This window comes from Neltuma alba, unplaced genomic scaffold (genome assembly GCF_004799145.2).
Source record: "Neltuma alba isolate B1F8T4 unplaced genomic scaffold, ASM479914v2 tig00010504_pilon, whole genome shotgun sequence".
Lineage (NCBI taxonomy): Eukaryota > Viridiplantae > Streptophyta > Magnoliopsida > Fabales > Fabaceae > Neltuma > Neltuma alba.
This window is the reverse complement of record NW_021635381.1, coordinates 23926-34895: the sequence shown is the minus strand read 5'-3', so window position 1 is coordinate 34895 and position 10970 is coordinate 23926.

Below are 10970 nucleotides of genomic sequence, written 5' to 3'. Positions count from 1 at the left end.
ATGAGCACTGGGAGAAAGTAGCAAGGAAAATGCATGAATCATATGCAGCAATGACTAGGTGGAGTAATTGTGTTGCGCCAGAAATAGAGGCAAAAGTGTTGGAGCATATGCATTTCAACAGGTAAATGTACTGTGAGAATTATGGAAGGGGAAGAATATGCGTGTACATATCACGTGGAGACCAAAGAGTGGACCTTGGCCTATACCAATACAGTTGTGGAGCTTGGCAAATGTTAGGGATTCCATACTCATATGCTTGTATAGCCATTAAGACCATAAGGGGCAATATTTATGATTATGTTGAAGAGTGTTACAAACGTTCATCCTAAGAGAAAATCTATGCCCGGGGTATGATTCCAGTGATGACAATTGATATGCTTGACCTGAATGACTATGGGTTTGAGAATCTTACTGCCCAAACCTTGCTTTTAACCCCAATCACTACTAGGCCTCCTAGAAGACTAAGAAGAAACAGAAAGGAATCACAATTTCAGAACAAAAAAAATATATCATTGTACTAGATGTCTTCGTCCTGGACATACAAAGAGGACATGTAAAACTCCTAACCTAGGTTAACTTCAACTTGCAAATGGGACAACTAATTTTTTTTAGCACATATAGGGTCTACCCTTCTTAATATTTTGGGAGCAGGGTATTGGTAGATGTGCACATATATTTTTTGTTAGTTCTATGTTTGGTGACAAAGGGACATTAAGTGGAAGATGCAAGTTAATGTGCACTTATCATTGAATGTTGTAAAAAACTTGTTACTGTCAAAGAAATCTGAACTTGTCATTTACTATTTATCAGAAGTGGTTGCTATCAAAATTGTATGAAAATGTTATGGGATCTTGTTATTTTGCATACTTAAGTTGTCATTCGCTATTGTGAACTTGTAATTTCATGTTTATTAGGAGTGATTGCTATCAGAAATGTGCAAAGTGTAACTCTAGCAGAAAAGTATGAAATTGTATGTAATCCTTATCGGAACTTTCATTTGGCATAATAAACTTGTCATTTTTTGTTGTCAAGTTGTAATTTCATGTTTATCAGAAGTGGTTGCCATCAGGAATGTGCAAAGTGTAATTCCAGTAGAGAAAATAAGAAAATGTATGAAAACCTTATGGGAACTTGTCATTTGCCATTGTGAACTTGGCATTTACCATTATGAAGTTGTAATTTCTTGTTTGTCAGAAGTGGAAATCCAGTCATTTCAACAGAAATTTATGAAAATGTATGAAAATCTTATGGGAACTTATTATTTGCCATAGTGAACTTGTCATTTGCCTTTATGAAGTTGTAATTTCGTATTTGTCAGAAGTGGAAATCCAGTCATTCTAATAGAAATTTACCGTTTCATGAAAACCTTATGGGAACTTGTCATTTTCCTTAGTGGAGTTGTAATTTAATGTTTATAAGAAGTGGAAATCCAGTAAATTTACCGTTTCATGAAAACCTTATGGGAACTTGTCATTTTTCTTTGTGAACTTGGTATTTTCCTTAGTGGAGTTGTAATTTCGTGTTTATCAGAAGTGGAAATGCCGTCATTTTAACAAAAATTTACCATTGCATGAAAACGTTTTGAACACTACTCATTTGCTATTGTAAACTTGTCATTTTCCTTTATCAACTGTCATTCAGTGAATCAATGTACAAATTGAGCCATTTTTAATAGAGAATCTCAAATCTATATGAAAGCCTTATCATAAGTTGTCATAGCCCGTAGTGAACTTGTCGTTGGACCTAGTAAACTTGAGATTGGCCTAACTAAAGGAAAATTCGTCATTCCAAATGTAAGTACTATTATAGCAGCAATCCAACCATATCATAACCATTATAATAATTAGCATACAATTTCAACAAATGAATCTATTAGTAAAGTTAGTAAAAGTCACACAGCCTAATTTAAATGCTTTCTACAAAGGCGTTCTCCTTTTCTTGGTCATTTGGCCCTTCTCTGGTTGTGAGATAAGATCGTATGCATTCTGATAGCATTCATTGTCATCATGGTTCACTAGCCACTACATCAACTCACGCCAAAAAGAGGACACATCAGCCTACACAGCAAGTTTACCGCCCAATAAGTCACAGATGGTCACTGTTGATTGCACAATAAATAAGGTCATGTCATTACCTCATTGTATTGAAGGGGAACATTGGGCTCCCATTTCTTAAGCCATATAAGCACATGCACATCGCAGTCCCTCTTGCCCACAACACCACCCTAACAATTTCAGCTCCTTAAACCAACACAGCCAAACAACATATCACATGAGTAGGGTTTATATACTCACAAATTATTTTGCTATGGTATATTAGGCCCAATAATTTCCAACTTATCAATCAAATCTGGTTTGACCATCCAAAGTATGTTTTCAAACTGATTCCTTTCCACATATGCATATTCATCAAAAAGATAATAATATAAAACAGCCGTTTCCCTATCTAACATGCACAGGTGAGGAACGTCTTACACAACCTGTGATGGCCAATTCTTGAGGGTCATATGTGGCTGTCTTCTTCTGCTTAGAGGTGGTTTTCTTACGCTCTAAACTTGCTTGTATTGAGGACATTGAACTTATGGGTCTTTGGTTCGAAAGCAAAACAAAACCAATGCTCCCCAACTAGAGTACGACCCAGAATCAAGTTGCAGTCACCTATATTGTACCCAACGTAATGTAGAAGTATTTGTCATGCATGCTAGTTAGGATCCCAACGAGCTAGATCACGGATCATTATGGCCTGTCAAATGCACAAAACCAAGTTGTTATTCACTATAACACACTTTATTCTGTCATTTCCATTTGCAAACTTGTAAATAAACAAAGTACATTAGTAATACAGAAACCTCACCATGAAGTTTGCATCAAATATATGCCTCCTAACTTGCCTTTCAATTGCCTGCTGCTCTTGCACCAAAGCCTTACAGACTAATGGCTTCACCTAGTTACTCAACTTGTTATTTCTACCATGTGAATGCAGCAATTATCAGGGGATGTCTTCATCAAACATTATGATCAAAGGACTGAAACATATTCAAGTGAGTTACTAGATGTGTTATGTTAACATGTAGTCAACAAATAACATCACATAAGCTAAGATTTTCACTTACATCTCACCCTCATCACCTTTGACAGCTCGACTGACTAAGTTAAAAAAAAAAAATCCTTAGGCTCTATAGGCCCTTTCCCTCTTAATTGTGCCTTCAACTCCAACCAAGGAGACTTGATCCTGCTGAATCGAACCCTAGTAGATCTCCTTAGTTGTTGTGGCTGCACAGATACAGGTTGTGGATCAAGCTCAACATATTTAACAATGGTCAGGGGGTTACCTCCATCGGTATGTCACCCTTTGTATCACACCTTTAATGCTGGGTGACACTTCCTTGGGGGAAATGGCTGCAAGTATGTCACCCTCTGCATCATCACCTACAACGCTGCTTAGCACTTCTATAGGGGAACTGGCTATGAGTATGTCACCTTCCCTATCATAACCTTCAAAATTGGGTGGCACTTCTATGGGGAAACTAGTTGTGGGTATTGTACTCTATATTACAAATGTTTACTTGTCATCACCCTCCCTATCACCCTTATGTTCCCTATCCCCTTTACTCATGTCATCACCATCCCCTTGACCCTCTTCATCCCTCTCTTCATTCTCATTGTGATCCTCCATGTCACCCTTCCCATGACTATCTCCATCTTTACTGCCTCTTTCATCCTTCTCCTTTTCCTTAGTTGTGTCATCATTGTTGTGCCTGTCCTCCTCATTATCTTTAGACTCACTGATATTTGTAGGCACTGTCTCAACTTGAGTCTTTCCTCTTGATTTACCCTTCCCACCATCTCTTTGTCATGGGATCTGCACCTTTAATAGCTCCTCGTTCCCCATTTTCATCAGCATCTTTTGCCCTTCCTCTATCCTCTTCATTAGGTGCTCATGTAACTTCTTCAGCTCCTGCATGCAAAAGACATTTGTCAATTAAGTATATAGAATAACAAGTTCACTATGAGAAATGACACATTCACTATGACAGATAACAAGTTCATTATATTGAATGACAACTTTAGTAAATCGAATCACAACTCATGTATAGCAAATGACAAGTTTACTATAGAGAATGACAACTTTAGTTAACCAAATAACAAGTGAGGTATGGCAAATGATAGGTTCACTATGTCAAATGACAAATTCATTATACCAAATGACAAGTTCAGTAAACCAAATCACAACTCAGGTTAGGCAACTGGCAGGTTCACAATGGCAAATGACAGGTTCATAATCTCAGTATACCAAATGATAAATTCAATATGGCGAATCACAACATAAGTATAGTGAATAACAACTTGAGTTTGCCAAATTACAACTTAACAATGACAAAACTCTATTTCACTATAGCAAATCACAACTTCAGTATAGGAAATGACAACATAACTATGGCAGATAAGAAGTTTAGGTTACCAAATAAAAACTTTAGTTTACTAATTATACCACATACCGGGTCCAAAAACTTTACAATTATCCTCTCTTCTTTCCTCATCACAGCTTCACTGCCTTTTCTCCATACATAATTCCCCTAACACTCTTTCTCTCCTTGCTGGCCAATTCTTTTATCTTCTCATCAATCCAGTATTCAATTGCAATAGTGGACTATCGGCCAATAGGTGTGTTGAGGTTAAAATGCTCACCAAAAAAAGCTGCAAGCCAAGCACATATATATAACATTAATGTTATACACATCAGTAATCAAATGCAAACCCAATAACAAACAAAATAGTAATACCAGAAGCAAGTATGTGCAGCCATCAACAATACTGCTCCCCTACCCTTCATTGCCTTGCCTGCACGCTTTGACATAGTCTTCCATTTCTTTCCAGAGGTCTTTTATAATATATGTAGCCCAATCACACTTTCCAAAGTCATCCATTGTGCAATGCATGACTCTGACCAACTTCTCACTCACTTATGAGCTTGATTTCGGACATAGAAAAGTATCTGTGTATAGCACAAATAAAAACTCAAATATGTGATCCTCCTCCTCTGAAACAATGTCTTTTAGTATTTTGCTAAATGACACTTTCTGATATTCATTTCTCAACTCCTTATACGTAGCATCACCCTCATCAACTTTAGTTTTCATCTCCTCCTCACCGTGATGGATTCCTAAGAGCTCCTCAACATCTTCTGCTCTTATTTCCTCTGATTTGCCCTTGATTGTAAATTGATGCATTGGCAGGTCATATGATCTTGGCATGGTCAGAATGAGATCATGAGGTAGTCTCTTTAATCCAACCTTCAACAGCCTCCCAAAGCTTATCCTCTCAACCCTCTCCCTTAAGTCTTCATTATTATTCACAAAGTGTAGTAATTTTCTTGGCACTCGGGTTAGAAATGATGGAACATGTTTTTTCCCTCTTCTCCCTTTGTGGCCTTGTTTTCTTTGCCTCCTTGGTGTACCTTATGTTCTCTTTAGTGCACAGAGCTTTCTATGCATTTGACGCAACATCTCTCTTTTGCTTGACTGTCATGTTAGGGTCAGCTATTGTGCCCATAAGCTCACTTCTGATTAATAACCAACCATTGTGTGCCTTTTTCAATCCAAAGGCTCATTCTGATGCTATCTTCCTCTTCCTACAAAACATTCAACATATAATCCTTCACAACCACATTTACTAACTAACTATCACCTCTGTTAACCAACAACCTTCTTACATCACCACCATTGACTTCTTATTTCGAAATGTGAACTTGTAATTTCATATAAGCAAGTTGTCAATGTCTCACACTAAAATTGTTATTCTCAACTGCTTCTCATGCTTGTTATTTCTCATCATTAACTTGTCATTTACAATTATCAACTAGTTATTTCAGATTATAAAGTTCTCCAATTGTCATACTCACTTTTGTTATTCCCAACTTGTTATTGTCATTTTTAAACTTGTCATTTCTTATTATTAACTTGTTAGGACCCCATAGCAACCTTATTCCCAACTACTCAATAACTTGTTATTTCCTATTACCAACTTGTCAATTACACAATTGTTATTTTACATAATCAACTTGTCAATCTCCCTACTTCCATGTTGTCATTTTAAACCACACTAACAATTTAACATCTTTTCAAATCAATTTATAGTTGACCAATTCAATTTGCACTTTACCCATTCCCCTGTCATCATTTCCCAAACTAATCTTATCATCCTTCTAACTGATGCTCTCATTCCCTTCCCACCCAAACCCATTCGCACATCTTCCATATATAAGCATTTTTCGCCAATCAATCACAACTTATTCAAGGAAAAAGACATATACATATCCTTACCCTGAACGAATCCCCTCTCCTTAATGTATCACACATGCAGCAACCACCACAAACAAACCAAAGCTTCAAACTTACCACTAGATTTTGTTGCTGAATGCTATTGTTAATTCTAATAGCCATACACAACTGTGATGATGCCTCTACCTCCTCCCTAGCTTTAACAATGCTGACAGATCACTACTTTAGTGCCAATTCGTTCTCCTCTCCCACAGTAAATACACTCTTTTCTCACACAATACTCCTCTCGCTGAAAATATTACTACAAAATAGAAGCAACCTCCTACCCGAAAATGGATAGAGTGCAGAAAATGGAGACACTGGACAGAGCAGAGGGAAGTTATCACGTGTTAAGGGGAGCGCGGACATGTTTTTTGTTTTTTGTTCCAAATAAGTGAGGGGAATTTCAGACATTTAACCCACATTTCATATTTGTAATTTGGGACCGGGTCCTCTGCAGCTATTTTCCAAATTCAGAGTCCCTAATTGCTATTCTATATATTAAGGGGTCTTTATTTGCAATTTTTCCAAATTTATTAATGACAAATCACTTGTCCAATTTTAGTCCATTATCTTAGACTGAAATTTAAAAATGTATATGATTTTATAATTTTGTCCTTACTTAAAAAGAAAAAAAAAAAAGCCACCTCAGCCAGCCACATATCGGCTACTGACAACTTGACCATCTTCTTTGAAATAGTTAGTTAATATGGGACTTGGATATCAAAATATTCAATTATTGTTCAACCACTAATACATCTTGACAAAATGGTGAAAAGATACAAGAAAACTATTAAAGTTTGACCACAAATGATTTACAATATTGTTTAATAATTCATTATACTTCATGAATTATTTAACTTAATATTGCAATTTACTGCACTTCATTTTCTATTTACCATATCAGAATTTTAATTATTATTTTTTTATTTTAATTTTAAACTTGTTAAAATAATTACATAGATAGATACTTCATTTCTTTTCTTAACTAAACTATGCAAAACATACATATTTAATATACAGTTAGTCAAAGTATGAGAGATATGTATTATGCAAATGCTTTAATCTAAAAATTTGATTGATATCGTCAAAACTAATTATATAAGTTATCAAACTTAATATAGACTGGATTACACATAGAAAAGATGGACTGCGCATAGGGAAGATGAATTTTACATAAAGAAAAGTAAGTTGCACATTTTTTGGATATAAAAAAGTTTAGGTAAGTTGGGTCTCTAAGCTCATCAGAACTAAAGCATGCCTGGAGGCCTACAGAGTGCTTATAGAAGTACTTACAGATCACCCACCAATAAAGTTCTCGCACAAGCATCAAGATTCAAACTTAAGATTTTATGAGTTATAAGCTGACTTCTTACCAACTAGACTAACTTTTGCTAGCTATAAACATAATTTTCATATAATGGACTAAGTTACATCTAACAATTGAAACTATGGCACAAGGTATAAACCACTTGTTTTCCATCTTCTCCAATCACTTTGCAAGAACCAATAAATTTTGAAGTAAGTAATTTATAGGAAACGGTTGTAGATGAAGACAAAACTAAGGTAGCACTTGAAGATAGTGATGGAATAGAACTCGATGCATCATTGGGTATTGAATCAATTGAAGATTTTGCACTTGTCATATCCTTTAACTTTGCAAACTCTGAAATAGTTTAATCTTGGTCCCTTTATCCTTACTTAATCTTTAACTAATGGTTTGTAGACTACACTAGTCTATTATGGTAACTTTACTTGGTTGTATTGGGTTTCTTTATGTTTGGTAGAAGGGGAATAGAAGGAAGAAGAGTGGAGGTAGTAACCTCAATTTTTCATTCAATAACTTTTTTTTTGGCAAACTCGCCAACTCGAGCTCTACTAGGGTTCTTAAGTAGCCTGTTTAATTCATTGTTCATCTTGAATGGTTTTTGAAAATCTTCTATCCAATTGCCCATCAAACGTTGTTACTTGAAGATAAATTACTAATTGGAACAAGAGCTATCTAATTTAGGTCCTATTTTTGCCTTCGTGATTTGGTGATTTTAAGGTAAAGCTTGGTGCTTGTGATGCTATGGGCCAACCATTAGCGATTTGTCAACTCTTGTGCTCACAGTTCTAATTGCTTATCATAGGTTGGCCTTTCGTTATATTCATATGAGGATTTCATCTCTGCTCAGTTTTTCTTCAACTTTTGGAGGGATTGAAATTTATGTCTCTGTTTGTACTCTTTACTCTCTTCTTTAGTGGAATCTACTTGTTTTCTTATGGGTTGATCCTTTGTTAGGCGCTATTGAGTTAGCCAACTTTGTCAAATTTGCATGGCTACTTCTTAAAATTTGCTCCTTGCATTACATGTCTCTCTTCTCTAGTCTATTGCCAATTGCTTGGTGTTCTTTGATGAATCATTGCTTTGGATTGGACTTAATGTTACTTTAAGGCAATCAAAGGTTTCTTCACAATTGTATTTGGGGTATTCTCTTAGATAATAAACTTAAGTCAACTAGAAGCTTATAAGTGACTATAAAGGCAGTTTGGCACTTACATGGTAAAGTCAAGGTTGTTGGCCGATGAAAGAACCTTTATCTTATTCATTTTGGAAAGAAGGAAGATCAAAATTTCATTGTGCAAAATGGGCCTTAGGTGCTTGATAACTTATTTTTTCATACTTTTGAATGGAAGCCTAACCAAGTTCTTGATGAACTATGTCTTCAAAAGGTCCCAATTTGGATTCAACTATGGGGTTTACCTTTAGAATATTTCCATTTGGAGGTTGTAGAAATTTTGGGGAATTTGTATGGAAAGTTTTTGGAGTTTGATGCTCATACAGAAGGAGTCAAGAATTCATACTACTTCAGAATAAAAGTTAAGCTAGATATTTCTCTCCCTCTTCCTTTAGCTTTATTTGTTCATCTTGATAATGGAAATTGCATTTGGGTGGAAAATAGATATGAAAGAATTTTTTGAATTTGTTGCAATTGTGGAAAGGTTGGACATGTTGCAAGTAATTGCAACTTGAATTCCCATCAAATGATGGAGGAAATGAAAAAGATTAGACAATTGTTTAAAGAGTATAGATGCAGATTTGCCCACAAAACTCACCCCTTCTTGTCCACAAGCTTGAGGTTTGATTCAAGTTCAAAGACAAATTTAAGGAAATCTCTCAAAATAAGGAGTTATGATGGTATCTTCTCTGTGAAAGACTTCAATCCTTTGAAGCTTCTTCACAACATCTCTCCCCTCACATGTTTGAATAGTCATTTTGGTTATGTCAATCATTCTTATTGTGATGAACATCAATAGTCGAACCTGGTAAATTATTTTGTTAAGGTTGCCCTCTTTGGAAGATGTGCGAATCAAAAAAGTGCTGGTAATAAATTCCCTTCTAATGTTGCTGAATTTGAGGATCATGATAAAGGTATTAAATGGAACAATTCGATTACATATTTTATGTCGAAGAGGAAAAGACCAGATGTTGAAGGCAACAAAGATATTCTTATAAAGAACAAAAAATTATAGTTAGTTGTTTTCACCATTTGAACCACATGATTGATGTGGATCTCACTATTGGTATGGTGAGAAAGAAAGCGTCGAGTGAGGTAGAAAGTTTTGATCATCAAGTCAAATCTTCAAACAAAAAAGATATAGGTCTTCTTCTATCAATATTGACTCCCATAAGGTCATTTCTTCTGGGGCTTCTTTAGGAAAGCATCTCTTTAAGGCAAAAAAGCTCAAGAAAATTGATTTTGAATTGAGGAAGAGAAAGAAAATCCCATCATATGAAAACTATGATAATTTTTCTTGAATCTAAGAAGGTATGTTTATGATTTTTCAACTCGATTCAGGTTGGGAAATTTTGGTGGAAATTATCAAACTCTTTACTTTTCAAAGTCTTTGTTCTCTTTTGACTCAAAATTTTGTCAAAATGGCTAGAAAAGTGACTCAAATAATGCTTCTCTAGTAGCCATGAGGGTCTTAAGCTGGAATTGTTGTGCTTCATAGGTGCAAGTCGCTTTTTTTGAAGCACAAATATGATTTTATCTATCTTTTAGAGATTAAAATTAGTGTGGATGCTGCTTGTTCTTCTTCTTCTTCTTCTTTTTTTTAATTTAGGTTTTACTAATTTCATTGGTACTAATGCTGTCTCCAAGGGTAGTGGAACTTTTATGGCTTGGTCTAATGATTATGTTATTAATGTTATAGACTAGTTCCCTTACTTTTGCTATTAGTTGATCAACAGAAATGATATCTCTCTTGCTTGCTACATTATTTTTGTCTATGGCCCTCCTCAATCAAATCTTAAACATGTTCTTTGGGATTGAATTCAAGATACTAGTTCTACTACTAACACCCCTTGGCTCATTTGGGTGATTTCAACCAAATTTTCTCTGAAGAAGATAAAAATGGCAAGTGGGATCCTCTTCGAATATGTAAATTTTATTGACTGTTTAAATTACGCTAATCTGGTTCCTATTACATAGCATGGTGTAACATCGGTTATCTCCAACCTTTTCAAAATGTAACAGCAGTTACCTCTAACCTGTTACTAACCTTTTTAAACTCCAAATTTAATAACACTAACCATGGTAGGAAAGAATCTTAGTATAATATTTGAAAAGGCTACCAGGGTTATAAAAAGAAATTTGATTCGCCA